Source organism: Schistocerca nitens, chromosome 1, assembly GCF_023898315.1.
Source record: "Schistocerca nitens isolate TAMUIC-IGC-003100 chromosome 1, iqSchNite1.1, whole genome shotgun sequence".
Taxonomy (NCBI): Eukaryota; Metazoa; Arthropoda; class Insecta; order Orthoptera; family Acrididae; genus Schistocerca; species Schistocerca nitens.
Genome location: NC_064614.1, coordinates 53,600,359 through 53,624,797, shown reverse-complemented (window position 1 = coordinate 53,624,797; position 24,439 = coordinate 53,600,359). Strand labels below are relative to the sequence as shown.

The 24,439-nt window shown below is 41.3% G+C and overlaps 1 protein-coding gene across 1 annotated transcript in view; it reads left to right on the top strand.

Moving 5' to 3' along the window:
- LOC126217633 (lachesin-like) overlaps positions 1 to 24,439 on the top strand; it is a gene marked incomplete at its 5' end in the record, with an annotated part of 728,482 nt that overhangs the window by 36,962 nt on the left and 667,081 nt on the right. The gene's annotated exons all lie outside the window — the stretch shown is intronic.

Here is a 24,439-nt window from a genome sequence, read left to right as displayed (position 1 = left end):
TTTGTCCTTGGCATAGTTTAGGTTAAGTGGTGTGTAAGCTTAGGGACTTATGACCTTAGCAGTTAAGTCCTATAAGACTTCGCACGTATTTGATTTTTTGTAGAAGTAAGAAACCGGAATTGTCCTGTACGCGGTGCTACTTGTCAGTGTAGGGTCCGTGAGACGGCGTCTGCAGTGCCCCCTGCTTCCTGTAACGGCTGACGACGAATGTCAACATACAGTAACCCAAGTTCCATACACTCGTATCTGTTTCAAACCCGTAAACATGTCGAGTTTCGTGTCCACAAAAATGGCTCTGAGCACTATGGGATTTAATATCTGAGGTCATCAGTCCCCTAGAACTTAGAACTACTTAAACCTAACTAACCTAAGGACGTCACACACATCCATGCCCGAGGCAGGATTCGAACCTGCGACCGTAGTGGTCGCGCGGTTCCAGACTGAAGCGCCTAGAACCGCTCGGCCACACCGAACGGCTTTTCGTGTCTACGAATTACGACTTGCAGACGCATTGGTTTTCTGTTAAAATTTGAAGAAAACTGCTGCAGAATCGCGTCGAATGCTTGTCGAAGCTTTCGGCGAACGTGCTCTTGGGAAAACACAGTGTTTCGAGTGGTTCAAGAAATTCGGAAGTGATGATTTTTACTTGAGAAACGACGAGCGCGGGAAACCATCGAAAAAGTTCACAGACAGCGAATTGCAGGCCTTATTAAACGTAAACGTCGTATGACTAGGCCTCCCGTCGGGTAGACCGCTCGTCGGGTGCAAGTCTTTTGATTTGACGCCACTTCGGCGACTTGCGCGTCGATGGGAATGAAATTATGTTCATTAGTACAACATAACATAGCCCGCATCTCGTGGTCGTGCGGTAGCGTTCTCACTTCCCACGCCCGGGTTCCCGGGTTCGATTCCCGGCGGGGTCAGGGATTTTCTCTGCCTCGTGATGGCTGGGTGTTGTGTGCTGTCCTTAGGTTAGTTAGGTTTAAGTAGTTCTAAGTTCTAGGGGACTGATGACCATAGATGTTAAGTCCCATAGTGCTCAGAGCCATTTGAACCATTTTTTTACAACATAACACCCATTCCCTGAGCGGAGAAAATCGCCGACCCAGCCAGGAATCGAACCCGGACCCTTAGGACGACATTCTGTCGCGCTGACCACTCAGCTACCGGGGGTAGACGCAGGCTTTATTGGATGAAGATGATACTCAAACTCTACAGAAGCTCGCGGAACAATTGTATGTGACGCGAAAAGCTGTTTCTCTACGGTTTAAAGCTATGGAAAAGATGCATAAAGTGGGAAAACTGGTTCCGCATGAACTGAATGAAAGACAGCAAGCAAACCGAAAGCCCACTAGTGAAATGCTGCTCGCCAGATACAAAAGAATGTCGTTTCTCAATCGAATAGTGACAGGTGAGAAAAAATGGATATATTTCGACAATCCTAAGCGTCGTAAATCATGGGTGGATCCAGGCAAACCATCGACATCCACTGCAGAGACCAAATCGTTTTGGAAAGAAATCAATGTTCTGTGTTTGGTGGAATCAGAAGGGTGTCATGTATTGTGAACTGCTAAAATCTGGTGAAACCTTTACCAGTGATCGCTGCCAACGGCAAATCATCGATTTAAATCGAGCATTACGTGAAAACAACCAGAATGTGGAAAATCGCAACACAAAGTCATATCACTCCATGATGACGCCCCATCGCACACAGCTCAACGGGTCTGGGAATCGATCGAGGCGTTCAGTTGAGAGAGGTCCTGGTGCAATGAGATATCAGTCAGTAAGAGAACTGCTCGCGCTAGGTGAAGGCTACCGCTGCAGATTGAAAGATTAATTCTGCAAACCATCTTGTTGGTAATAAGCAAGTTCTAGCTGGTTCAAAATGGCTCTGAGCACTATGGGACTCAACTGCTGAGGTCATTAGTCCCCTAGAACTTAGAACTAGTTAAACCTAACTAACCTAAGGACATCACAAACATCCATGCCCGAGGCAGGATTCGAACCTGCGACCGTAGCGGTCTTGCGGTTCCAGACTGCAGCGCCTTTAACCGCACGGCCACTTCGGCGGCTCAAGTTATAGCTGTATTGATCGTTGACCTTACATGGAAGACTTTGATGAATAAACTCTCCAGTTGCTAGAAATTTATTTACTTTACTGCATTCCCGGTTTCGGCTTTTATACTGAAGCCATTTTATAGGGGAATCTGAGAATTGTGCTGCGGTGCTGCAAAGTCAAATAACATATGCCTACCGCATCACTGCGAATTCCTTTTAATACGAAGTGTTTTAATTGACAGTGGCGTGTGATCTCTGTGGCATTCTCAGTAATTGTGCAGGTCAGCAGTATCAAATACTGTGCTGAAATGTAAAGAGTAACGCACATTTTATTTCAGCGAGTACACTTGTCACGAGAATAACGCGCGAAAAAATAAACGTGAGAAGATAGGCTATGAGAATACTCATTTGCATGTAACATCACCTCGCCCTGCTCTCTTCCTTTCATTGATTTTCATCACAGTCATCCCTACTTCTCTTCCATCTACCCTGTTTGTCCGGCATTATTGCGTAGAAAGTAGACACACACACACACACACACACACACACACACACACACACACATACATATACAAAACCAATCCACCCAGCTACACCCTCACGCTCCCACTCACTACCGCACTTCGCGGTCGCTCACTGTGTTCCCATCCCTCGCTATGTCAACATCGGTTATGATGAAGTCTCTCAACTTAATTAAGGAGCTGCGAAATTAAAAGAGAGCTCTCATTCCCAGTAGAAAGTTTCTGTTAAAATCCGTTCATAATCAAAAGTAAGTGAAACTAACTGATGTTCGTTATTCAGCATTACTTTATTTATAGCGAATATTTTGTGCCCCTTCGTAACTGCAGTTATTTTTATACCATATCTGTAACGTAAATAATGCAAGAAACACAAAGGCTGCCTTTCACGTTTGCCTAATGAGATCATAGAATAATGCCATAGAAAGAAAATCAAAAGAAGCTATCGGATTACAGAATTAATATAAATGAGTATAGACAGAAGCATTCTTATATTCCAGACGTTTGTCCTCGCAACTGCCAAGGAATTTCTAAAGACGCCTCAGACGCAGCTAAATCTTTCTGTACAGCTTGCTATACTTGTATTCTGGTTTCTTCTGTTGTTTCTTCTCAGGAACTAAGGTTCTCAAACAAAATAATACATGATTACGCTCGTGCCAGTTGTCACCTAATGGCTGCCCAATGATTTACGGTACTGCCAATATACTAGAAAAACAGCCACCAACCTTGTGGAACATACAACATGAACCTACACTCCTACTGAAAGCAAAATCTTCTAGGCCCGACTCCGAGCTACTGCAACTACCACTGCACCCGACACTGCTCCTACAGCAGCCGACAGTGCTCTCTCGTCTGCAATTCTACTGTAGCTTACATATTGACAGGCAGCGCGTGAGCAATCCATCGAAATTACATCTGCTCCAGTGCGCTAGCAATAAATTCCTTAGTCATGGACCTCTTACAGTATTTAAGTGATTAACATTGCAAGTTGAGAAGTCAATGCAAGCGCGAGATAAGCGATTACTAATGTGACACGCTGGTACATTAATAACATATGTAATCGCCAGAATGTTGAATGCGAGCTTGAAGACGTGCATACATTGTGTTGTGCGGATTCTGGATGTCAGTTTGTGGAGTGGTTCAAATGGCTCTGAGCACTATGGGACTTAACTTCTGACGTCATCAGTCCCCTAGAACTTAGAACTACATAAACCTAACTAACCTAAGGACATCACACACATCCATGCCCGAGGCAGGATTCGAACCTGCGACCGTAACGGTCGCGCGGTTTCAGACTGAAGCGCCTAGAACCGCTCGGCCAACACTGCCGGCTAGCTGTATTAGGTTACAGTTTTCAAAGTGACCGTAGTTAAAAGTATATGCCACTGAGAGAATGGGCTGCACATGAATTGTGCAACGACAGCGTCATATTTATGAGGGTGCAGTCGACATGTCCTCTGACATTAGAAATGAGGTCACAGATGCTGACATCTTAGTTTGTGAAGTTGTCACGTCGGCCATCATTTTATTTGATGCACATGATGATGACATGTCGATTCACCCTCCTGCTATCAGGATTTGTTTGCCTCATTGAGTACTACTGCAGTAATATGTACCACAAATAATGTACAGGCGATATTGGAAACATGTTAATGAGCTAACAAACATATATTGCAGTTGTTGAACCAAACAGTACTAACGTTCAAAAAACCAAAAAGGAATTTAGATTGGGTCATATTGACCCCATTGATACAAGGAGGGTTCAGTAGTGAGGAATGGTTCTACATACGCTGAACCGGCAGTGTTGCTAACACCTTTTGGAATAGGCTGGACGCCAAAATGCCGGCATATTTATTGCAGTAAGGAATTCGAGAATATCTACCGAGATTATCGTGGATTACGAACATAAATGAATAGAGGAGAACTTAAGCAACAAAGGCGGGTCAAAAATGGCAATAAGATAATTTTACTGACCGCCTGCATCAGAATGTGTAGTGATAGAGCGCTGCAGAGAGACCTTTTAGAATTTGGTAAATAATAGTCCTGATAATGAACTTTTCGAACAGTTAACGTAGAGGAGGATATCAGTGATCGTAAGGCAGCCGTAGCATCCTTAACTACAAGTATTACAAAGAGTACAGATTTTGATGTAGATGCAGAATAATATGTCATCGTGTAAAACATTTTTGTTAGCTGTCTACTTTACAGATCCGTGTTTATTGCCTTACAGCGCAACATGTACTTTTCTACCTGCAAGTATGACCACACCTTACACTTACGGTTAATTAGGACTTAAATGAACCATGTACCTAAAGATCCCTGTCTGCGGGGAAAGGCATCTACTTCGAAGAATAAATGAAATGTGGGTGCAGTTATAACTGAATCGCCAACGCTCAGTACTTGCAACAATGACGACAAGAAAGGAATATTCGATTAAAGTAAATGAATATAAAATTCGGCTGGATGGAATTAAATTTGGTTAGTTAAATTTGGAAAATATTATACATCTAATTAATCAATAAATGAAAATTAACGGTTACCGGCTCACTACGTGAGCAAAATTACTATACTTATAACTACTGTCTGCTAATACCGAGGAACTACGTAAGAATACTTGGTTTTGTGGCACTGCGAAAACGGCACAAAATTGGTAATATGTTGCCCTGGCGAAATTTCAGATGGGTATGACACAGTGAAAAAATACTTATCAGTTAAGTGGCAACTCACAGAAATCAAATAGTAATAAGGAGAGATCAACAACAGTTACGTAAATGCAAAATTTCGTGACTTCAGTCACTGTCATGCTTACTGTCTTTAATTTTACTAAAGCAGCTGTTTATGTTTATGCATTACTGCATGTTGTCATTTAGCTTGAAAAATATCGTAATGATGTAGCGTCATTCAATAACGACTTTCATGTTAGTTTGAGTTACATTATTTCCAAATTCAAAATTTCGATTGTGAAAGAATGGAAAAGTTCGATTTATGATTATACTGACTTACCGGTTTCCTGCAATTCCAACTTTTAGTACTATTAATTAACAATTATTGCCATTTACTTTGTGCAGTTACTGTTACTTGCTCACGACATTAGCAAATATTTATGACTGATAAAATTTGAGCAAAACTGAAAAGTTATTTATCCATGAAAAATAAAAGTTATTTATCCATGAAAAATACACAAAAAGTATCTTTTTCTGAATCTTGCTTTGTTAAGTACTTTCTGTCAGATCCAGCGATCGCGCGGTTGAAGAGGGCACATCGAACGCCGACTCAAAACATGCCCATATATAGCCATGTCACGAGCACCAGTGACGTCACAGCCGGCAGCTAGCGTATATAAGAGCGCACCACCAGTCATAACACTTGACAATGGCCAAGGAGTGCTTGGCCGAAAGCTCGTGTAGTTTTAAGCAATTGACGCGGTTGGGAACCCGACAACATTTTATTCAATGTTATCGCCGCGCGCTGCTGTCATGGACTGTGCGGCTGGTCCCGGCGGAGGTTAGAGTCCTCCTTCGGGCATGGGTGTGTGTGTTTGTCCTTAGGATGATTTAGGTTAAGTAGTGTGTAAGCTTAGGGACTGATGACCTCAGCAGTTAAGTCCCATAAGATTTCACACACATTTGAACATTTTTTTGTTATCGCCGCGAGACTCTGCATTCATACATCACTGATCGTTGTCTGTGATAAAATGAGGCCTCTTGTAGCTTTATGCTAGGAAGTACCTCCTTGCTTTGGCGGGATATGATGATTTCAACATCGTGACGCAACGAAATATCGTCGCAGTTCTGCGCAGCTAGAGGCCTAGTGGTTGGCGCCGCAGATTATACATCCCGGGGTCCCGGGTTCAATTTCTCGCCGGGGACTGGGTGTTTCTGTTGTCCTAATCATTTCATCTCATCTTCAGCACAAGGACGAGGAAGTCGCCGAGGTGGCATCAAGTAGAAAGACTTGTAACAGACAGCCTAACAACCTCAGCACTGCTAATAATGCAATACGATGATTTCATTTCACCGCAGTTCTTGCGCTGTGCTGTAATCCCGAGAACTTTTGTTCAGTCGCACATTAACTCGCGTAATGATCACAACGAAAAGATCCGAGAAATTAGAGCAAATACGGAGACTTACAAGCAGTCGTTCTTCCCACGCACAATTCGTGAATGGAACAGGGAAGGGGGGATCAGATAGTGGTACAATAAGTACCCTCCGCCACACACCGTAAGGTGGCTCGCGGAGTATAGATGTAGATTAGAGGAGGCCATCGGTCGCCACGATCACATACCTTGGGAATTCCCCCACGGAAAGCGGGAATTCCCAGACGGCGGGAGAAGGTTTAAGGGATGGCCGGCAGAGGGGTGTACTGCTATCGGCGCGCCGGCGCTTCTGTGGTGGACATCAGAGCAGAAGAAACTTCTGCAGTGAGTTTAGCGGTGACCACTCTCAGCGTCCTGGCCCTTCAGACGGAGGTCGACATGGGAGATCTTCGGTCGATTGAAATATAAAAAAGGCTACCCACCCTGGTTGACTTGAAAAATAGGATAAAAATGGGATGTGTGTACAGGACGTTTGACACACAGCTGCCTCATTTCGCAGCACAAGCTGTACGTCTTAAGCAATGTAATAATAATAACGTTAATAATAATATGTACTAAAGATAACAGTAACAATTATTAATATGAGTAAAATTTTCCACGCATGTCCATTCCGCCAAAAAAAAAAAAAAAAAAAAAAAAAGGCAAACTTGATATCTCAAAATCCAAATCTAAGAAATTTCAGTTAGACCACATAGTCATATCCAAAGGAAAAATAAAAAAAAGTATGTTAAAGTGACGGAAATGGGGATTACCTTATTAGGTTAAGGCTAGATTACTTCCATAAAATGTAAGAAAACAAGGAAAGCAAGCAAATTACCAATAGAGCTCATATCATAAGAGAAAACAAAGAACCTGGAAAATTCAGAGTACAACTGAAATAAACATTGAAAGCGAACCATAAAATCAAGAGAATCTTCTAAAAAAATCTCAGATAAAGTAAGAGGGACCGATTCTTTTTTTTTTCTTTTTTTTTTTTTTTTGCTAATATGAAAACGGTAAAATTTGATAAAATAATAGGAGTAACTGTAAAACTTAAGAGAAACTCACAGATTATTAAACTGCAGATTACATTTCTAGCAATGAAACTGGAAATTTTAACGATGCCAGGGGACTTTGAGAAAAGATTCCCACGAACAGAGCTAGAAATTAACGAATCCTTCAAAACATTTAAAATAACAAAATCACTGGTAAAGACTTAGTTACAGTAGAACTATTAAACCGATCAGAAGTAAGGATTACAAGAAGTCTGTGCTTACTGCTTTACAAAGTTTGGAAAACAGAAAAGATTCCAGAAGAGAGGGAATAGCGTAAACCAGTTCACTATATAAATAAAACGTGGAGACGAAAAGATGGTTATCAATAAGAGAGCAGTGTCACTCGTGCAAGCGGCATACAAAATTTTATTAAAAATTCTCCTGAACAGATTGAAGAAATTTTAAAGAAACAACCGGTAGGAGAATATCTAGTTGATCTCAGGAAAAAAAGTCCTGCACAGAACACTTTCTTTGGTTACAATCGCTGTCTGTAATTCCCTACAGAATGTTAACCACGAAGCCTCTAGCAGTACCATTTATTGGTTTCAACAAAGTATACGAATTAGAAGTCTATAACACTACGATTTATTGGTTCCAAGAAAGCATGTTGTTGTTGTGGTCTTCAGTCCTGAGACTGGTTTGATGCAGCTCTCCATGCTACTCTATCCTGTGCAAGCTTCATCATCTCCCAGTACCTACTGCAACCTACATCCTTCTGAATCTGCTTAGTGTATTCATCTCTTGGTCTCCCTCTACGATTTTTACCCTCCACACTGCCCTCCAATGCTAAATTTGTGATCCCTTGATGCCTCAAAACATGTCCTACCAACCGATCCCTTCTTCTAGTCAAGTTGTGCCACAAACTTCTCTTCTCCCCAATCCTATTCAATACCTCCTCATTAGTTACGTGATCTACCCACCTTATCTTCAGCATTCTTCTGTAGCACCACATTTCGAAAGCTTCTATTCTCTTCTTGTCCAAACTAGTTATCGTCCATGTTTCACTTCCATACATGGCTACACTCCATACAAATACTTTCAGAAACGACTTCCTGACACTTAAATCTATACTCGATGTTAACAAATTTCTCTTCTTGAGAAACGCTTTCCATGCCATTGCCAGTCTACATCCTCTCTACTTCGACCATCATCAGTTATTTTACTCCCTAAATAGCAAAACTCCTTTACTACTTTAAGTGTCTCATTTGCTAATCTAATTCCCTCAGCATCACCCGACTTAAATTGACTACATTCCATTATCCTCGTTTTGCTTTTGTTGATGTTCATCTTATATCCTCCTTTCAAGACACTGTCCATTCCGTTCAACTGCTCTTCCAAGTCCTTTGCTGTCTCTGACAGAATTACAATGTCATCGGCGAACCTCAAAGTTTTTACTTCTTCTCCATGAATTTTAATACCTACTCCGAATTTTTCTTTTGTTTCCTTTACTGCTTGCTCAATATACAGATTGAATAACATCGGGGAGAGGCTACAACCCTGTCTCACTCCTTTCCCAACCACTGCTTCCCTTTCATGCCCCTCGACTCTTATAACTGCCATCTGTTTTCTGTACAAATTGTAAATAGCCTTTCGCTCCCTGTATTTTACCCCTGCACCTTCAGAATTTGAAAGAGAGTATTCCAGTCAACATTGTCAAAAGCTTTCTCTAAGTCTACAAATGCTAGAAACGTAGGTTTGCCTTTCCTTAATCTTTCTTCTAAGATAAGTCGTAAGGTTAGTATTGCCTCACGTGTTCCAACATTTCTACGGAATCCAAACTGATCTTCCCCGAGGTCCGCTTCTACCAGCTTTTCCATTCGTCTGTAAAGAATTCGCGTTAGTATTTTGCAGCTGTGACTTATTAAACTGATAGTTCGGTAATTTTCACATCTGTCAACAGCTGCTTTCTTTGGGATTGGAATTATTATATTCTTCTTGAAGTCTGAGGGTATTTCGCCTGTTTCATACATCTTGCTCACCAGATGGTAGAGTTTTGTCAGGACTGGCTCTCCCGAGGCCATCAGTAGTTCTAATGGAATGTTGTCTACTCCCGGGGCCTTGTTTCGACTCAGGTCTTTCAGTGCTCTGTCAAACTCTTCACGCCGTATCTTATATCCCATTTCGTCTTCATCTACATCCTCTTCCATTTCCATAATATTGTCCTCAAGTACATCGCCCTTGTATAAACCCTCTATATACTCCTTCCACCTTCCTGCCTTCCCTTCTTTGCTTAGAACTGGGTTGCCATCTGAGCTCTTGATATTCATAAAAGTGGTTCTCTTCTCTCCAAAGATCTCTTTAATTTTCCTGTAGGCAGTATCTATCGTACACCTAGTGAGACAAGCCTCTACATCCTTACATTTGTCCTCTAGCCATCCCTGCTTAGCCATTTTGCACTTCCTGTCGATATCATTTTTGAGACGTTTGTATTCCTTTTTGCCTATTTCATTTACTGCATTTTTATATTTTCTCCTTTCATCAATTAAATTCAATATTTCTTCTGTTACCCAAGGATTTCTAGTAGTCCTCGTCTTTTTACCTACTTGATCGTCTGCTGCCTTCACTACTTCATCCCTCAGAGCTACCCATTCTTCTTCTACTGTATTTCTTTCCCCCATTCCTGTCAATTGTTCCCTAATGCTCTCCCTGAAACTCTCTACAACCTCTGGTTCTTTCAGTTTATTCAGGTCCCATCTCCTTAAATTCCCACCTTTTTGCAGTTTCTTCAGTTTCAATCTGCAGTTCATAACCAATAGATTGTGGTCAGAATCCACATCTGCCCCTGGAAATGTCTTACAATTTAAAACCTGGTTCCTAAATCTCTGTCTTACCATTATATAATCTATCTGATACCTTTTAGTATCTCCAGGACTCTTCCAGGTATACAACCTTCTTTTATGATTCTTGAACCAAGTGTTAGCTATGATTAAGTTATGCTCTGTGCAAAATTCTACAAGGCGGCTTCCTCTTTCATTCCTTCCCCCCAATCCATATTCACCTACTATGTTTCTTTCTCTCCCTTTTCCTACTGACGAATTCCAGTCACCCATGACTATTAAATTTTCGTCTCCCTCACTACCTGAATAATTTCTTTTATCTCGTCATACATTTCATCAATTTCTTCATCATCTGCAGAGCTAGTTGGCATATAAACTTGTACTACTGTAGTAGGCATGGGCTTTGTGTCTATCTTGGCCACAATAATGCGTTCACTATGCTGTTTGTAGTAGCTGACCTGCACTCCTATTTTTTTATTCATTATTAAACCTACTCCTGCATTACCCCTATTTGATTTTGTATTTATAACCCTGTAATGACCTGACCAAAAGTCTTGTTCCTCCTGCCACCGAACTTCACTAATTCCCACTATATCTAACTTTAACCTATCCATTTCCCTTTTTAAATTTTCTAACCTACCTGCCCGATTAAGGGATCTGACATTCCACGCTCCGATCCGTAGAATGCCAGTTTTCTTTCTCCTGATAACGACGTCCTCTTGAGTAGTCCCCACCCGGAGATCCGAATGGGGGACTATTTTACCCAAGAGGACGCCATCATCATTTAATCATACAGTAAAGCTGCATGTCCTCGGGAAAAATTACGGCTGTAGTTTTCCCTTGCTTTCAGCCGTTCGCAGTACCAGCACAGCAAGGCCGTTTTTGTTGATGTTACAAGGCCAGATCAATCATCCAGACTGTTGCCCCTGCAACTACTGAAAAGGCTGCTGCACCTCTTCAGGAACCACATGTTTCTCTGGCCTCTCAACAGATACCCCTCCGTTGTGGTTGCACCTACGGTACGGCCATCTGTATCGCTGAGGCACGCAAGCCTCCCCACCAACGGCAAGGTCCATGGTTCATGGGGGGCAAGAAAGCATATGAATTAGAAAACAGAGAAACACAAATCAAACTATTAGAGAATTTCTTGTTAAAGGAAACCAGCAAATGTAATTCGTGAATCTCTGATGAACATGATAACTAAAGTGAATTAATGAGAGAAATTTTTCAGCCATTTGAAGAGCTGTTTACTACTTAGCTGTGTTTTAGGCGGAAAAAGGGATGTGGAATTGGGAGCTAAATAATACCTTCGAAATTGAAAGAAATTAAGGGAAACTGCCTATATTTTGAGATACTTTTATAAAATCTTACAGCAGCCCATTACTAAAATAAATCTTCTGGGTACAAAAACCAGAGATAAGAATTTCAGGAGAAGAAAAACAGAATCCCTGACAAATACAAAAAAATGAATCAAAATAAAGAAGGCCACAAAAGGATAAAATAGAACTGATTACTAAATTTAAACATCTTGGAGAAATCATACAGTAACAGACACGAGAGAGATTTGCAATCGATGTAAGAATTGATAAAATGGAAAGGATATAAAACTAAAGCGCTACATCACAGTTCGTAATGTTTATACGCATCTAAGTGTGTAACAGCGATCTATAAGTTGGAGAGAATAGACTATGGAAAGACGGATTATTAGAAAAACAATGGGTGCAATACAAACGGCAGTGGGTCAAAAAACGAAAAATAATGTTGAGATCTACAACAAATATACAGACAATATTAGACGTAATGGCAGTGTGAAGTTCTTTGGATACCTCTATTGAATGAACGACACCAGGTTAAGAAAAGAAATACTCCTGCATTTCTGGAGAGTTAATAATACTATTACTGACATAAGAATAAATCTTGAAAAAAAAGCGTCAAAGAATCGTAAATAACAGAAAGAAACTGTTCTCAGGAGTAAATTTCGAAGGCTTTAAATTTGAAAAATAATAAATCAGGAAAATGACGGACAGAAGAAAAGAGTAGACACGATGAGGAGAAGGTGGTGGACTACCGGGAGAACAGGCAACAATAAAGAAATAAGACGAGTTGAAGTAGTTAAGTAACCCCACTTGCTCAATATAAAGATAAATAATAAGAATTACAGCAATAGCAATAATAATAATAATAATAGTAATAACAGTAATAATAGAAAATGCATGAATGAAATGTACAGCTCAATTTCGATGACTCCGCTATGTTTCAACATCCACGAACTCGCACTCATATATGTACGTACTGCCGAAACTTTTAAAACTCACCATTTCTTCTGCTGTTTGGATGCCACGTTCCACTTCGTCTCTTCCAAGGTCAAACACACATTCACCGGCTTTACATTACACACTTGCGGTATCCGTCGATGTTTTAGAAAGAAACATTGCTCGTATCGAGCAGAATGTTTCGAAAGCTATTTTTCTTTACCCCGTGCGGCCAGTGCTACAGTCTACTGCAAACGCAAGATATACGGAGAGCATGTGGCGAAAATAAACAGGAGACGGCGGCGTACATTTCACTCGTATCCGCTTAGGTCGTCGCACTCGACAAAGTTCCGGAGTGAGCAACAATTTTACCTGCAGGATGTAGCACCGGGAGCACGCATAATTTTTCAATCGACCGTAAAAGCCCACTTGAACCAACAGCCCGCTAGGTGAAACTTCCGTCCCAAGTTCCAAACTGCCGGCCTTCGCCACGCCACATCCACGCCTGTAACGCAGTTTTTGCCTTCGGAGACTGACGACGTGGTCGCTGCAGCCCCTCGTTGTACAACGTCTCTCTGTCTTTGCTCATCCTCGTTCTTTTAGATGACCTCACAAACAATAACCCGAACTTCTGTTCAAATTAATTTTGTGCTGTAAAGCGTTACGAAGGTTTTTTCTTTGGCTCTGGAGTTCAAGCCAATTAAACTCGGTACTAAAACGTTTTTCTTGTTGCAGTCGAGTTAAAAACTTGGAAACGGGGCTGGGTCATGATTAAAAACAAAAACTTTTAAAATTCATAGTTCATTTGTTTTTCATTTAGACCAGTACGACGTATTCCAACAGCGGCCTGCGATGAGAGATGGAACTGAAGGAAGTGTTGCCAGCTCAAAATCCGAGATTTGTACAATGGCGAGATGAAACGTATTGCATCCGAATTTTTCGTGTGAAAACTCTGAAGGCTTTTTAGCTAAAAAAAAAACTTCCTTAACATTCTGGTTCGTTCACGTTCTTTCAAATTATGAAGGTGGCAGGGGTAAAATACAGGGAGTGTAAGGCTATTTACAATTTGTACAGAAACCAGATGGCAGTTATAAGAGTCAAGGGGCATGAAAGGGAAGCAGTGCTTGGGAAGGGAGTGATTCAGGGTTGTTTCCTATCCCGGATGTTATTCAATCTGTATATTGAGCAAGCAGTAAAGGAAAAAAAAGAAAAATTCGGAGTAGGAATTAAAATCCATGGAGAAGAAATAAAAACTTTGCGGTTTGCCGATGACATTGTAATTCTGTCAGAGACAGCAAAGGACCTCAAAGAGCAGCTGAACGGGATGGAGAGAGTCTTGAAAGGAGAATATATGACGAACATCAACAAAAGCTAATCGAGGATAATGGAATGTAGTCGAATTAAGTCGGGTGATTCTGAGGGAATTACATTAGGTAATGAGACACTGAAAGTAGTAAATGAGCTTTGCTATTTGGGGAGCAAAATAACTGATGATGGTCAAAGTAGAGTGGATATAAAATGTAGATTGGCAATGGCAAGGAAAGCGTTACTGAAGAAGAGAAATTTTTTAACATTGAGTATAGATTTAAGTGTCAGGAAATCGTTTCTGAAAGTATTTGTATGGAGTGTAGCCATATATGGATTTGAAACATGTACGATAATTAGTTTGGACAAGAAGAGAACAGAAGTTTTCGAAATGTGATGCTACAGAAGAATGCTGAAGATTAGGCGGGTAGATCACATAACTAATGAGGAGGTATTGAATAGATTTGGGGAGAAGAGAAATTTGTGGCACAACTTGGCTAGAAGAAGGGATCTGTTGGTAGGACATGTTCTGAGGCACTAAGGGATTACCAATTTAGTATGGAGGTCGGCTTGGAGGGTAAAAATCGTAGAGGGAGACCAAGAGATGATTACACTAAGCAGATTCAGAAGGATTTAAGTTGCAGCAGGTATTGGGAGATGAAGAAGCTTGCAGAGGATAGAATAGCATGGAGAGCTGCATCAAACCAGTCCCTGGACTGAAGACCACAACAACAACATTCTGCATCCTTCTTCTTCATGTCTACGTGTTTATTTCTCAACATAGTCACCTTGGCGACGGACGCATCGCTCCCAACGAGAGACCAGTTTGTGGATACCGTCACTGTAGAGTGTCTGACTTTGTTGACAGAGCCACAAACTCACCTCTGCTTGCGCCGCTTCATTACTGTGGAGGTGAGGTCCTCGAAGGTGTTCTGTAAGTTTTCGAAACAGATCAAAATAAGTTGAGGTGAAGCCGTACCGTATGGAGGACGATCGCTGACTGAACCCAAGGCGTCGGGCAGGTGCAGATGTTGCAGCGCCCGTGTGTGGGCAAGCATTGTCATGCTGAAGGAAAGGATGCTCCACGTGTGGACGAAGTCTTAGAATTCAAAACTCGATTACAGCACGCAGTTTCTCACGCACTGACATAGTTACATAACATACCACTATGTTACATGCTACAATTCTGAGCACTCTACCTGTAGAGGGCTGCAAATATGTAGACATGAAGAATAAATATACAGAAAAGAATAAATACGTACGATGTTAATAACGTTTGTCTCATTTAAAAAGCTTTATTTATTTATTTATTTTATTTATTTATTTATGCATTTATTTTACCTGGCAAGATCAGGGCCTTCAGGCCCTCTCTTACACCTAACCAGGCATACTCAGATTGAACGAGTTACAGTTTCTACAGAACATTAAGGACATATAACGTGTTATACGGTATTAATGTTGAAGAAAAAAGAAATAGAGATTATAACAGTAGTACAATGATAATTATAACAATCAAAGAAATAATTATAACAATCAATAATAATAATAATAATAACGAACGAAGAAACTCCAGAAGGCATACAACCTCACATGGTCACATTATAATAAGAAAAGCATATCGAGGCAGGCCAAACTTAGGCACTACAAAACAGTTGTATTACCAGAAGCATTGTACGCGTCAGAAACAACCACAATTGGAGCATCAGGCATCATAGACACAGAAAAAATAGAACGCAAAATTCTCAGAAAAATATTTGGACCAATTCACAGAGATGGCATATGGATGAAGCGACCTACCAAAGAGCTGTACCAGCACACTGACAGACTAACAGACGCGATCAGAAAACGCAGATTAACTTTCTATGGGCCCATACAGAGAATGGACAACAACCGACTTACAAAGAAAATTTTTGATGTAGTAAACAGCTCAAGCAAGAAAACAAATTGGTATCATGAAATAGACGAAGACTTAAGGCAGATAGGGATCAACAGGCAAATGATAGGAGACAGGAAATACTTCAGAAACAAAGTTAGGAGTGCAAAATTTATTGTAAAGGAGAGAAAGAAGACAGGAACATTATGGACAGAGCAAAGGAAACAGGAGCACAGCCAAAGGATGAAGAGATTTTGGGAAGAGAAGAGGAAGAGAGGAAAGAAGTGAAAATTGTGTCATCATGTGATTTTCGAGTTCAAACACTGTCCATAAGGGCAACAATGAAATGAATGAATGAATGAATGAATAATAATAATAATAATAATAATAATAATAGTAATGACTATGTATATGAAAGTAAACATATTTTTCTTTTATGAATGTCAGTCCTATTGCTAGTTGGGAATTTTCTCGTTATGTTCTTGCAGCTTGTGAGTTATTCTCATCGAGCAGAGACATAAGACGATAGAATGGGGTGAAAGAGATATAGAAGAGGTAGATAGGTTAGAGGAAGAGAAATAGAATGGTAAAATTCGAAGCTATGATGGAGAGGAGAAAGAAAGAGATGAGAGGGGCACAACAATGGTGGCTATACCGTCCCTAATATGTAAGTCTTGAGTTCCCTCTTGAATGTTGAGTGGTTCTGGATAAGATGCAGATCACAGGGGAGCGCGTTTCATAGTCGTATGGCTGAGATGGAGAATGACACGGATATGTTTTGTGTTATGTAAAGGTACAGCCAAGATGCTAGACGTATCCGATCTGGTATTGCGGTTGTGGAATGATGATAGGTGTTTAATGTGAGAAGGTAAGTATTGGGGGCACCAGCTGCTAAGAAATCGATGAAGTAAGCACATCGTGTAGAGATCGCGTGCCTTATGTGGGCGTACCCAACCTAGCTGGGAGTATGAAGGACTGATATGATCATGCAACCGTATATTGCATACGTATCTAACGCAAGCATTCATCACCAGCTCGAGGCATCTAGAATTTTCACTACTTGTGCCGTGTTGAACTACATCACAGTAGTAAAGATTAGGCAAGACTAGTGTTTGGACTAATTGATGTTTAACATGGGCTGGAAATATTTTTCTAAATTTTTGAATTGCGTGGAGGGAGGAGAGCGATTTCCGGCAAGCTGTGACTATTTGTTATTCCCAGTTTAGGTGTTCATCCAAGATTATTCCAAGGTCTTTTACTGTTTTTTGGTATGGTAGTTGGGTACCATTGAGGAGTATTTGAGGGACTGTTTCGCGAAAGTACCGGCTGATTAACTTTGGATGAGATATAAGTATGACCTGGGATTTCTTGGGGTTTAGTTTCAGACCTAGGTTCTGTGCCCATCGAGAAACAGAGCAAAGATCTGCGTTCATGCGAGTATAAAAAGCTTTACGAGTTTTCAGATAAAAAATATCGGAGGCATCATTTTTCAGTGCTCTGTCCTACTTTCAAATGGTTCAAACGGCTCTAAGCACTATAGGACTCAACATCTGAGCTCATCAGTCCCCTAGACTTAGAACTACTTAAACCTAAGGACATCACACACATCCATGCCCGAGGCAAGATTCGAACCTGCGACCGTAGCAGCAGCGCGGTTCCGGACTGAAGCGACTAAAACCACTCACCCACAGCGGCTGGCCTCGTACTTTCCTTTCAGCGTTTATAATTATATTTCAGTTTTCTTCAACTGTATGAAATATGAATTTACTTAACAGTGAAATTAAATGCTATATGAACCCACGAAGAAGCAGAGATTAAGATGGCTGCCTAACAAAAATACAGTGAGGGAAGAACGACATGTCAGGCTTTATGGAGTCGTCAGTAATCGTTAAAAAGTTTTCTTAAAATAGTTGATTTATGGAATAATTACGTATAATTTCAACAAAAAATTAATGGTTTCGGCTGTCACCCTCGACCTTCAAATCTACGATGTAACAGACAATACTGAAAAGAAGACATTTTACATAATGAAACGCAATGTATTTTCTCGTCGCTGGAGCATATATCTGTATCATAAAATACAATAATCTCAGAGTTTTATATCCAGTTTAACACATTATTTTGACTAAAATAATTACTAATGCTCCTTTACATTTTGTTTAGATATGTCATTACATGTGGAATACCACACAAATTGCTTGTTATATGTCTACGAGGGTATTTGTCTTTATTCAAGATGTTTCACAGTGCCTACTGCAGTTCTGTTGGGGTTCTATAGGGAACGAACAGACAAATATTTGATAAGGAACTCATTGCAGCCTTTTCAAAGAAAAAAAAAAAAGAAAAACAGAAGAATGACGCCGGTGGATTGTTATTATAATTACGATACTCGATGGGTTTCATAAAATGCCCAACTCACCTGGCAGGAATTCTAGGTTCTACCAATACTAAAGTTTGCGAGGGTATGTCTTTTCACTTTCCTAGCATCACTGACTTTGATTTGCTTACCTCCCGATTTCTAAAATTGTCTCGTAGATTTCGACCCGTTTAGCCTCATCTCCATATAGGCGCAGTATTCGACGTGCAAACAACAAAACGTGCTAAATAGAAGTGACTGTGTGGGAGAAAAGCTTCATTACCACCAACTGCTACCGCGATACCATCTGCATGCAATACCATGCGATACCATCTGCATGCAAAACCACGTCCTTTCTATGTGTGGTCAATCATTGCTTCAGTTAGGCAAATTCTACGTTAGTACTAACGGCCTTCCACTCAAAGTAGAGTCCATAGTACGTTCGCTGTAGTCAAACTAGGAATACGGACGTGGTCTCTATTGTTACCACACCAGCGGCAGTTCTTGCTCGTGCTTGTGATTTTTGTACAATCTACCACTCTAACATTCTGTGTCAGGATCCAAGTTTTTATTTTGTCCTTGCGAAAATAAATGTATTTCCTATATCATAGCAGTTGTCTTCTTGGTTCGTAATCATAGTTTAATTTCGTTTCGCAGCTCACATATTTTGGAGGAGTTATCACATAATGTGTTCAGCAATTGTGCCTGTGCGAAATTAGCCACCTCATTACCTTATGTATGAGGGCCTAGCGTTCGGTAACTCTTGCACCACAGTACAGCGTGCAACCTCTTCACGGTGGCGGATATCAAAATTCTTACCTTTTTGACTTTGACAAATGTAAATCAATCAGCCCTAAATAGGAACTACACAGGCTGACTTTCAAATCAAATGCCGAAGAAGCTAACTATGTTCAGAGCAGCGCAATGACACACAAACTAATGATTCACAGAATTACAAGACGTTCGAAACTTTACACGACCGTTCAGCAAGGATACTGGACAACACGAGAAATGATTTTCGGTAACTCTTTACATTACCGTTAAAAGCGCGTGTTGCATTTGTTCATACCTGATATGAAACTAGTAGTGAGTTGTCACACACAAACGTTTTCCGAGGCACTATTAATTGCTACGAATAATTATCGGCATCGTATTCCACTTGCCGTTCCGACGCGTGTTGCCTCTCTCCTACCCGGTAGAGGACTCGTAGTGGGTTACATTAACTGTCTGGCTCCTGAGTATTCAGTGGACGCTTCTGATTGGACCATCGTCTTCCACCACTAACAACTAAGTTAAAATGTTCTTCTCATTCACGTATTTACTTTAGTTAATTACTATATGAAAAAATGATTAATACTGTCTCAGATCAACTGACGTTGATGTTATGGCTGGAGGAGCACAGCAGTGATCAAATGGTAAGTACACTACTGGCCATTAAAATTGCTACACCAAGAAGAAAAGCAGATGATAAACGGGTATTGATTGGACAAATATATTATACTAGAACTGACATGTGATTACATTTTCACGCAATTTTGGTTCGTAGATCCTGAGAAATCAGTACCCAGAACAACCACCTCTGGCCATAATAAGGGCCTTGAGACGCCTGGGCATTGAGTCAAACAGAGCTTGGATGGCGTGTACAGGCCCATGCAACTTCAACACGATACCACAGTTCATCAAGAGTAGTGACTCGCGTATTGTGACGAGCCAGTTGCTCGGCCACCATTGACCAGACGTTTTCAACTGGTGAGAGATCTGGAGAATGTGCTAGCGAGGGCAGCAGTCGAAAATTTTCTGTATCCAGAAAGACCCGTACAGGACCTGCAACATGCGGTGCTGAATTATCCTGCTGCAATGCAGGGTTTCGCAGGGATCGAATGAAGGGTAGAGCCACGGGTCGTAACACATCTGAACTGTAACGTCCACTGTTCAAAGTGCCGTCACTTCGAACAAGAGGTGACCGAGACGTGTAACCAGTGGCACTCCATACCATAACGCCGGGTGATACGCCAGTATGGCGATGACGAATACACTCTTCCAATGTCCGTTCACCGTGATGTCGCCAAACAGGGACGCGACCATCATGATGCTGTAAACAGAACCTGGATTCATCCGAAAAAAAAATGACGTTTTGCCATTCGTGCACCCAGGTTCGTCATTGAGTACACCATCGCAGGCGCTCCTGTCTGTGATGCAGCGTCAAGGGTAACCGCAGCCACGGTCTCCAAGCTGAGAGTCCATGCTGCTGCAAACGTCGTCGAACTGTTGGTGCAGATGGTTGTTGTCTTGCAAACGTCCTCATCTGTTGACTTACGGATCGAGACGTGGTTGCACGATCCGTTAAAGCCATGCGGATAAGGTGCCTGTCATCTCGACTGCTAGTGATACGAGGCCGTTGGGATCCAGCACGGCGTTCCGTATTATCCTCCTGAACCCACCGATTCCATATTCTGCTGACAGTCATTGGATCTCGACCACCGTGAGCAGCAATGTCGCTATACGATAAACCGCAATCGCGATAGGCTTTATCGAAGTCGGAAACGTGAGGGTACGCATTTATCCTCGTTACACGAGGCATCACAACAACGTTTCACCAGGCAACGCCGGTCAAATGCTGTTTATGTATGAGAAATCGGTTGGTAACTTTCCTCATGTCAGCACGTTGTAGGTGTCGCCACCGGCACCAGCCTTGTGTGAATTCTCTGACAAGCTAATCATTTGCATATCACAGCATCTTCTTTCTGTCGGTTTAGTGTATTAGCTAACAACATGGTACTGCTTCGCGCCATGCTCAGTATGTGATTCCCGGCTTTCCAAACGGTACTCCAGGTCGGTAATGTCACCGCCAGCAGGCGCGTTCCCACGCCCTGAACCATCTGCCGCACAATTCAGCGCACAGTACTCTCTCCCTACCTTTTTCTTTTTAATTTTTTGGCTTTCGTGACACGTCCATACGGTCATATCAATAGGAATGTCAGTTATGACGACACGAACGTAACAACACCCAGTCCCCGAGCGGAGGAAATCTCCCCAGAGGTTGGGAATCAAACCCAGGACCACTTCGGCTATCAATTCGCCGCGATGACCGCGCAGCTAGAGAGCCAGACCTCTCCCTACTTTGCTGCTACTGAAAGTTGCTGTCCCACTGTAATTGAAATAGAAGTAAAACTGAAATGTAATGTGTACCAAAAATGTGGCAGAAACGCTACGCCATGTCCCGAAACGTACCGTTTGGATGTAAAATAAGTTTGAAGATCCTTTCAAATCTCCAGTTTCGCGATACACCCTTCCCCCCTCCTCCCCCCCCCCCCCCCCCCCCACACACACACAGCACAGACAATGAGCTCTGACGTGTAAGCTCTACTGGAGCTGGTTCATGTGACGACCCTGCTGTTCGTCGTACAAGGTATGTTGTCGGGGGAAATTGTCTCTGATGGACAGAGGCGATCCGCAAAACGTTTTCAGTACGAGCATTGTGGAACTCTACCATTACGTACCGTGCCATCAAGCGGGCGATTTGGGAGTGATTGTTATTCGAGCTTACATTCAAAAGATACACTTCCAGACATGGGTTCAAAATTCAAATGGCTCTAAGCACTATGTGTGGTGTCACCGCTAGACACCACACTTGCTAGGTGGTAACTTAAATCGGCCGCGGTCCTGTAGTACATGTCGGACCCGCGTGTCGCCACTGTGTAATCGCAAACCTAGCGCCACCACATGGCAGGTCACAAGACACGGACATGACCTCGCCCCAGTTGTACGGAAGACATAGCTTGCGACCAGACGTACGAAGCTTTCCTCTCAGTTGCCGAGAGACAGATAGAATAGCCTTCAGTTTAGTCCATAGCTACTACCTAGCAAGGCGCCAATTGTATCAGTGCTAATAGCGTACTAATATTCAAGAGAGATGTATTCCAACAAGAGAATAAAGATAAGTATTAAACGCATCTACGTACTTTTCCTCTTATTCATTAATAAGTCTCATGTTCCAGAACTTCAAGCCCGTCTGCGTTAGTTTAGCGTGCACCTAGCTACCTCATTGTGTCTATGCTGTATGAAATAGACACAACACTATGGGACTTAATATCTGAGGTCATCAGTCCCCTAGACTTAGAACTACTTAAACCTAACTGACCTAAGGACATCACACACATCCATGCCCGAGTCAGGATTCGAAGCTGCGCCCGTAGCAGCAGCGCGGTTCCGAACTAGAGCGCCCAGACATGGGTGCATCATCAAAACTTTATCTACTAAATCCTCTACAAACGCAAGAAGCCTGTTGTACCTGTGTAGCATCCTGTATACTCGTCATATTCATTGACAATGTAGTTTTGTAGTTTTGCCAGTTTTTGGGACTGAACTGCTCCTCGCTTCCAATGAAGTGATATCACGGTATTATAAAGGATTTAATTTTGACGTAATCTGCACAGCTTCCTTTTTAAGTTTTAAACTCATTTAGGCTGTTACCTAATGTTGTCAATCTGAAAATAATCGCTGACGTCATAAACCGGTAATCTGTTGCTGAAATTGTATATTATTGTGCTTAAAGTGGCTAATTTGTTTTTGTTGTATGGTAGTGTATTCTTAAATTTACTGGTATTTCTCCTATGTGGTAATGTGAAGTTAAACTCGTGATTAGAGAAACAGATAAGCTCATATTTAAGTTCGTAAGTAACCTTGTAATTCTTGAAAAGTGATCAGCAGTGCAAAAGTTAATCAGAAATACATCATCAAACTGTGTACTGCTACATTCATGGCGAAAATGCAGTCGTTCTGTTAAATTTAAGAAAACTGTTCCGTTAGCAGTAATATAAGCAATGTGAAAGCTAGAAAAATATGAAAGATAAATAACTACCAAAAATGCCCTGTCTGAAAAGTATGTCACTTTGAGATGTTAATTGTGTCACACACAAATTATAAGCGGCCTACATGTTTGCGCAATGAATAAGTGCTGTGCTGCTGCTGTCTCCTAACTACTGTGGATGCTGCTGCTATGCTAGTTAAAATATAAAAATTCAAACTACTAGCAATGCGATATGCAATTGGTGCTTTAAACTGTAGAGACATCCATAAAACATCTGTGTAAATAAATGTCATTACTGCAATGATCACTCTCTAAGCTCTGTTACTGAGAAATTCGGTAAAGCAAAATTATATATGTGAAACTTGAAATAAAGAGACGAGTGATGACTGAAGGGAAAACAATAAAGTAACTGTATTAACAAAAGTTTACAGCACTAAGACAGATATATTAAAAATTCACTTCGCATTAATAGTAGAAAAACCGGAACAAATTCTTTTTATTTTCTTACAATCACGTGTGCTTCCATCTCTGATGAAAAATCAGAAAATCGCACATTGTTACGTTATCATAAGAATCTCCAGTTATAAATCCCTGATCAAATTAATTATTGTGTTTGGAAGTCTCGGCAAAAACACTAGTACAGTACTTGTTGAAGTCTTCTGAATGAAGCTACAAAATATCTCTCCATAAATGAGAAAATTGCTGCCAGCACACAGCACGGCTAAGCACATCTTACTCCATCACAAGATACAGCTCGACTCTTCCTCTCCCTCTCTCTCTCTCTCTCTCTCTCTCTCTCTTTCTCTCTCCAAGACTGTCCTCCACTAATAAGCAAAGGTTCTGCTAACAGTCTCTCGCAGCGCTATCTCTTTGGCAGAGATGTTGCCCGCTACTAATCAGATGCTATTGAAGCTTTACTGTCCGCGTGACATCCAAAATATTACGAAAATTTCAATTTTTTGTATATCAAAACCCTTACACTGCCTGAAGCTAAACAATGAAAAATGCATAGCATCCTGACAGATATATTCGAGAATATAAGCACTGTGTAGTTCGATGTCCACATTTCAGTAGATGCTCCACATTTCCTGGAGTAAAGTAAGAAAATCACCTTTCAGTGTTCCACTGAAAATGTGAGTTTCTTATCCTATAATTTACTTCCTCAACAAACACCAAGTTCTCGGCAGTCTATACCATATTTGGATGTTTTTGTGCCTGATGCCTCCCGTACAACATTCCATCTCTAGGGCCGTCGACCAGAATGTACTCTACATCTTTGTGAAGCGCTAAATGAAGTATTGACAGGTATAAATAAACCACTGGATCTGGAAATGTATTGGTCTGCACTATTACATCTCGC